This window comes from Nannospalax galili, unplaced genomic scaffold (assembly GCF_000622305.1).
Source record: "Nannospalax galili isolate Female #2095 unplaced genomic scaffold, S.galili_v1.0 scaffold275, whole genome shotgun sequence".
In the NCBI taxonomy this organism is placed as follows: domain Eukaryota; kingdom Metazoa; phylum Chordata; class Mammalia; order Rodentia; family Spalacidae; genus Nannospalax; species Nannospalax galili.
In genome coordinates, this window is record NW_008335440.1 from 207,655 (window position 1) to 215,512 (window position 7,858).

At 36.8% G+C, this 7,858-nt stretch overlaps 1 pseudogene; it reads left to right on the forward strand.

Annotated features, from left to right (window-relative positions):
• The first annotated feature begins 6,427 nt into the window (after positions 1-6,427).
• On the forward strand, positions 6,428-6,526 carry LOC115069857 (annotated as a pseudogene).
• The last annotated feature ends 1,332 nt before the right edge of the window (positions 6,527-7,858 follow it).

The following is a 7,858-nucleotide window of genomic DNA, read 5'->3' on the forward strand; positions in this document are numbered from 1 at the left end:
GGATAAGATTTAATCTTAAAACGGTTTTTAATCTGCATTCCTTGTAATCACTAAAGATGTTGAGCAATTTTAAGGTGCTTCTTAGCCATTTTATTTCTTTATTTGAGAACTTTCTGTTTAGGTCTATTGCCCATTTTTATTGGGTCATTTATTTTCTTCTCTCATTTTTTGAGTTCTTTGTATATTCTGGATATTAATCCTCTGTCAGATGAGTAGCTGGTGAATATTTCCTCCCACTCAGTGGGTTTCCTCTTCCCTTCCTTGTTTTTTTTCTTTTGCTGTACAGAATTTTTGTAATTTAATGAAGTCCCATTTACTCATTGTTGGCCTTAGTGCCTGAGCACCTGGTGTCCAATTTAGAAAGCCTTTCCTAAACCTATATTTTGGAGAGTCCTGGCTCCATTTTCTTCTAGCAGTTTCTGAGTTGCAGGTTTTATATTGAGGTCTTTGATCCATTTGGCGTTGACTTTTGTGCAGCGTGAAAGATAAGGGTCAAGTTTTATTTTTCTGTTGATGGAGATCCAGTTTTGCCTTTACCACTTGTTAAAGATTCTGTTTTTCCTCCATTTTATGATCTTAGCAACTTTGTAGAATATCAGGTGGCTGAAATTTTATGTGCTCAAAATTGAGTCTTCTATTATGTTCCATTGATCTTGTGTCTATTTTTGTGTCAGTACCATGATGATTTTATGACTATATCTCTCTAATATAATCTGAGATCGGGTATGGTGAATCTCTCAGCATTGCTCTTTTCACCAGATGTTTTTGGATATCTGGGGTCTTTTGTAATCACATGTGAAACTTAAGATTATTATTTCAAACTCTGTGAAGAATGTTGTGGGCATTTTGATTGGGATTGCATTGAGTCTATGAATTGATTTTGGTAAGATGGCCTTTTTCACAATATTGATCCTACCAATCTGTGAGCATGGTAGGTTTTTCCATCTCCTAGTGTCTTCCTCTGTCTCTTTCTTTGGAGTCTTGAAGTTTTCATCACAAAGATTTTTAATGTCTTTGGTTAGGTTTATTCCTATTTGAAGCTACTGAAAAATTGGAGGGTTACCATGAGTGCTTTTTCTGGCTGCTTGTTATTGGTATATAGAAAGGCTACTGATATTTGTAGGTTGATTTTCTATCCTGCCATTTTACTTAAAGTATTAACCAATTCTAACAGTGTTACAGTGCAATTTTTGGGATCTCTTATGTATAACATAATCTGAAAATAGGGATAATTTGACCTCTTCTTTTTCAATTGGTACTCCTTTAATTTCCTTCTCTTGTCTTATTGATCTTGCAAGAGTTTCAACCACTGTATTGAAAAGGAGTAGAAATAGTTGACAGCTATGTGTAGTTCCTGATTTTAATGGGGATTTTTCCAGTTTTTCTCCATGTAGGATGATGTTTACTATGGGTTTGATGTATATAGCTTTAATTATGTTGAGTTGCGGTCCCTGAAGACCAATTCCTTCTAAGACTTTTATCATCAATGCATGTTAAATTTTGTCAAAGGATTTTTCTACATCTATTGAGATGACCATGTGTTTTTTGTCTTTAAGTCCATTTACATGTTTTATTACATTTATTGACTTGTGTCTTTTGAACCTGCACTGCATCTCTGGAATAAAGCCAACTTGATCATGGTGGATGATCTTTTTGCTGTGTGTCTTTATGTGGTTTGCAAATATTTTGTTGAGTTGCTTTGCTTCTATCTTCCGTAAGAATATGGGTCTATAGTTTGTTGTTGTTGTTGTTGTTGTTGTTGTTGTTTCATTATGTGGTTTTGGTATTAGAGTGATACTGGCTTCATAGAAGGAGTTTGGGAGATTTCCTTCTGCTTCTGTCTTTTTGTATAATTTAAGCCGTATTGGTTATAGATTTTCTTTGAATTCCTGGTGTAATTCTGCTGTGAAACCACTGGGCCTAGGATTTTTTTAGTCAGGAGGTTTTGCAATACTGTTTCAATTTCCTTATTTGTTATGGGTCTGTTTAAGCTGTGGATCTCCTCTTAGGTTAATGAAACACATATCCTCATGATTTTGTGGCAAGCACTTTACCAAATGAGCCAGTTCCCCAGCCCCTATACTGTTTTCTAAATGGAAATGTTCATTAATGATTATAAATCTACTGATTTATTAAAGAATCAAATCTAGAAATACCAAGGATCATCCAGAATATTCATCAAGACTTATTATACTACAAACACTCTTTTTAAATTTTATATCTTGCCAGGCATGTTGGTGCACACCTTTGATCCCAGTACTCTGGAGTTCAAGACCATCCTGATCTAGATAGTGATTTTGAGGGCAGCTGGGGCTACAGGGAGACACTGTCTCAAGAAGACCAATAGTTTAAATAATAATAATTAATAGCAATATTAATATTAATAAATTTTGCTGTTATATTACTGTGTATGTGTGCATTTGATATTTGTGAGAGGTAGTTTGCATGTCCTGGTAGATATGTGGAAGCCAGAGGACAATATTGTTTTCTCCTTCTAATTTTACATGAGTTTCAGGAATTGAATTCAGCTCATCAGCTTTGTGCAGCAAGTACTTCTGCATCTGAGCCTTCTTCTTGGTCTGTGCTTCATGCTGCTATGTGCTTCATGGCATGCTTTCTACAGATAAAAAGAACCCACAGATGTGAATGTAGTTAGAAGTCTTTCTGTGGAAATCAGGGCTCTGCCATTCCATAAGTTATTCCATGTTATATAAAACAATGTCTTTCATACTGCGCCTACCCTAAGTGAGTGAATCTTTTAAAAGGTTGTTTGTTCCATTTTAGTGTAATGGTGAGGAGAAAAGACTCTGAAACTTTCTAGTTAATCTTGAACTATGAGGCACAGAGTGATAAATGACACTCATGTATGCAAAATTGACCACTTACGATTTCATCAGAGTGAATCAAAAATGCATACAAACATACATAATAGAAACATTATCAGAAAAACCAGACATGAGAACACGAAATTTCTTCCTGTGACCTGGGACAATTCTAGAAGGAGCAACCCAGGACTGAGCTGTGCCATGCACACTGATCTTTCACATGATAAGTCACTAAAAGCATTCTCCAAAAATTTTGCCACAATGGAGGAATTTGCCTCAGTCCCTGAGCTCCAGCTCCAGCTCAGTTTCTCTTGTCTGTGATGCACAGCCCACTTCAGCCTCACCATTGAACTGCATGGCACCCAGTCCTGCATTAACATATTTGCTCTGTGAGCATATGTATGTCTGCTCTGCATTTTAAAAAGCTTCTTATCAGGTCCCCTATAGAGATCGTTCATTGCATCTGTATCAGGTTTCTGACTCTACTTTCTATGAAGCCCTTTTGAACTTGGATGTCACTTTAACCCTTTCTTGGTCATTTTGAAACACATGCTCACACAGACACACACAGACAAACACACATACACACCATGAATAATGAGTTAATATTAGTAATATTAGCTAATAGTAGTACTAGTAATATTAGTTAATATTAGCAATTAAGATCAGAATAAAATAAGCTATCGTTGCCAGTTGCCACATTCTTTGATAAAATTAAAGTTAGTTGTTATATCGAGGCTGAGGAGATGGCTCAGCAACAAAGAGCCCTGGCTGCCTTTGCTTTGAGGAAAGAAGCTGGATGGGGCTCTTATTGGGCTCCAGGTCTCAGTGTGCATTCTGTATGTGATTTCACACATCTTTATGTTTAGACTTTTAGGTTCTAATTTGTACACATAACTAGTGAATTGCAACTGTAATGAGTATAAACTGCATGGTGCGAAAGTAAAAGAAGTCTCCCCTTTACTCTCTGCAGACTTGCTGGAGTAAATTAACAATGGCTAGATTAAATACGGGGGAAGTTAGGAAATTCTAGTATGTTCCTGGAGACAGTCACTAAATTTTTGTCAACATGATCTAAAAACTTAAATACATCTTTTTCACATTTTTATGTGATTAACAAGTAATTAATTAGGAGAATTAAGCTGCCTTAGAGAAACAACTGATGGTCTGGATCCAAATCTATTGGATTCACAGAATAGACAGTGAGCTGGAAATAATTCTTCTTGGAATACTGAACTATTGAATGAGACTGAAATAGAAAACCATGATTTGGTGTTTATCAAAATGGTGTCTGTATACATTAAAATACTTTTGTCTCTTCCTTTATAATGTAAATTCACTTAATAAAGACCCATATGGGGGTCATTATTTTCTTGTATTAAGACTGTCCAATAAGCAAGAAGATTCCATATTGCTGACCAAATTCAGTAAACCTATTTTTGTTTGCTTGCTTTATTATTATCATTTGAAAGTAATTTTGTCACACATTTATTACTCTAGTAGCAGAGATGAATTCCTATTTACTGTGTAATGTAAGAACAACTATAAGAACTGATCATTGACTTCCTAACTGCTGCCTCTAAGTCCCCCAGATCCCTCTCTATACCTTTTCCTCTGAACATCATTTTGTCTTCTTAATTATGTATGACACAATGAGTCAAATTAGTGCTGCGTATATAGACATATTTGTGGGATCATCAACTGGGACATGGCAAACCTACAATTAGCCAAGGTCCAAAGAAAAGTGATTCTTGCTCCCATAGACCTCATCAGTATCCAATACCTCTACAGCTAATGGTGGGGACTGAAGAACCTTTTCCTCCATTCATATTCAGTCTTACACTTTTGACTTTATTGGTTCTGCACAGAACTTGTGCATGTAACCAAATCTCTGAGTTCCTGAAGGCAAAGAACACATCATGTCCAGAAGACAGCATCTCAGAGGACTCCTCCCAATCTCCATTCTCTGCCCCCAGATAAGAACAGTGATAATAATAACAAGTACCAAATTCTAATTCCCAAATGATGTATCATTGTAACATTTGGTACAAATTTAAGAACCAATACTTGTATAATGCTTGGAGTCTGTCCTAGGCCCTCTTGTAAATATCCATATTAAATTAATTAATTTTCAAACCTCTAAATTGCAATTCCATTCTAGCTACGAGTGATTATAAGTAAAAAGTTCAACACATAGGCATTTCATTTACAGGAGCAGCTTTCATTTTTTGTTTGTTTCTTTTCACGTTTTGGTAGTGATCTAATTTGCAATATTTAAAAAATAATAGGGGAATTTTCAAATGCAATGGTAATACACCTCTTGTATTAAAGTAGTTAAAATTTTCATGGTTGGATATCACAGTGTGTATAAAAATTAGAAATTTAAAAATTAAAAAAATCAGGTAAAATGTGATTAATATAGAATTTTTATACATAGAGAAATTTCCTCTAGCCAAAGTTTCAAGTGTCTGATGTATGTGTACAGTTTAAGTTTGGATTATTTTTATTTCCAAGCAGCCTTTCTTTGTGGTTTATAGAGAGATCTAGGAGTGAACAGAAATCAGAATTATGTGGTCACTAATATCTTCAAAGACACCATGGAAAGCAAGAATTTGTTCCTGGTCATGTATTGTACATATGTAGCCTTGCTGATTAAACACAAGTTAACAGTGGTTTCTGAAAGCCCTCCCATAAAGCAACATCAATAAAAAGACATGGAATTTATTGTCTCTACCTCAGGTAATTTGGTTCAGGGAGGATGTTTGAGTCCCTACAGTGTGGCAAACATGCACACATGCATAGGTGGAATGTTGCACTGGCTGACTTGCACAAGCTGTGGGTGGGGAGTTCCCTGAATCCCTGTAGTAGCAGGTCCTGCTCAGAGGAAAGACAACTGGAAATGGCTGTTGCCTCCACCTGAGAAAACTGTCAGCAAGACAATGCAGCAACCAAGGTCAGCCTCCCTGGGTGGTGTCTTTCATATATGAACATTATGTTTTGCTTATTAAGATTGAAAATTTGTAGGGGTTGAAATATTTTGTACAACTTGAGGATCCAGTCCTACAGTCTTTGGCTCTGAGGAATCAGATCAGAAAACTATAGAGGGCTAGCCTCAGTTGTGCTCCCTGTGATGTCTTCAGTGTGTTTTACCACCTCCAATTTGTCCCGAAATTTGTTCTGTCATCACAGTACAGGTATTTTCTTTGTGGATATTTGTTTTTCAATGCTGAGACAGTTTCTGTGGATCATTAATGATGTCTGGTGCATCAAGGTAGTGACTGAAAAAATGTGAAATTGGAATTGCTTAGGAAATACTGCACATAGGGGATAGTTCTTCATTAAGCACCTGCCTGGCAGTGGGGGATGGCAGGCCTGAAGGCCACTGATACGATTAATATACAGATCATGAGGTAATTTGGGCATGATTAAGGTTAGTTCTATAAGGTAGTTCCGAAATGCTAAGGTGATTTGGAGCTGCCAAGTTTTTTGACTTTTTCAGAGAACAGTGTAGTTTCTGATGCTTTTCATAGTTATAATAGAGGATATTTGGTGTTATAAAGAAGGGATGTGTCAAAAATGACAGTAAAAACGGTAGTAATTGCAGGCTTTGGAAGCACATACACTGAAATTGTAATGATACAATAAAATTAGCATGGCTGTGTGAGGATTACTTGCAAATTTGTGAAACAACCCATATTTTTATGTGAAAATTGCAAAAATAAAAATAAGTAAAATAAAAAAGAAGGAATGGCAACAGACTTCATGGTTTGGATTATGTGTGTGTGCATGTATGTGTATGTATGTGTGTGTGCTTGTGTATGTACAGGTGAATTTGAGTGGCATGGAAGAGTCAAGAGAATGGTCAGTGAGTGGAAGGGGTATGGTGACAACACTAATTTTTCATACACAGAGGTACAGTTTATTTGGAATGACACAAGTTCTCTGTGATCTTTCATGGAGATGTAGTTTGAATATATGATCATGCATTAGGGTCTTGTTTGCTATCTATCTCTCTCTCTCTCTCTCTCTCTCTCTCTCTCTCTCTGTGTGTGTGTTTGTGTGTGTGTGTGTGTGTGTGTGTGTGTGTGTGTGTGTGTGTCCCTCGGATGTTGTACAGGATGTATCAATCACTAGAGTTGTAAGTATACTGGTTTGTGAGCCACCACCTGAAGTGGGTGCTGAAAAATGAACTCATTTCCTTGGAAATAGTATCAAGTATATTTAACCACCGAAACTACTGAGCCATCTCTCCAGCTCCACCTATTTCTTTTTTGCTTTGGGTTTATTGTATATTGTACCTTGCCCTCATCCCTTGCCTTGGTTGCTTTGCTTTTAGGAATCCCTTGACTGATAAGACCACAGGGTGTGTCTTTTATTTTTGCCATTGCATTTTGTTCTTCATTTCACACTGGTTTTTGGAATCATTAAAATCATTTAAAATGCATCTCTAAAAATGCAAGACAGCACCACGGTGAGGGTTCCTAATGTGGTCACTTATTCAGGGGTGCTCATTAGCACAGGTACATTCAGGTAGGAGCATAAGAATATTCAACATAGCACAGAAAGGTGGAGGTCATGACTTCACATGTACTTTCAGCATGTTATAGCAGGAATTTTAGTCACATATCTCCTTTCAGTAAGAAAAAGAATGGGGCTCTAGGTGTAGCAGGAAAAACCTGCCTTGGCAGAAAAAGATGGCACCTTTACCCTTCTCTGGGTGCCACAGAAGTCACTTCTTTCAGGTCTTCTTTGCAGTATTTAGTGGAGGATGGGTGGAAGGATGTTGGTTACAGGCTCTGTGTGGTTGGGTTGGCAACAGACCCGTGTGTACAGTACATAGGAGGGAGGAGAATGCAGAAACTATCAGAGATTTACACAGTCCCTTCATGGGATTTAGGAAATCCAACTCAAAAGCTAACTATGTCTTTTTTTAAGACATGTCTCATGTAAACTGCATCTTTTGAAAAGCTACATTAACTGTGAGTACAAGCTTCAGAGCCTTGTGATGTGGTTGAGCAGTCAATATTGTTTAT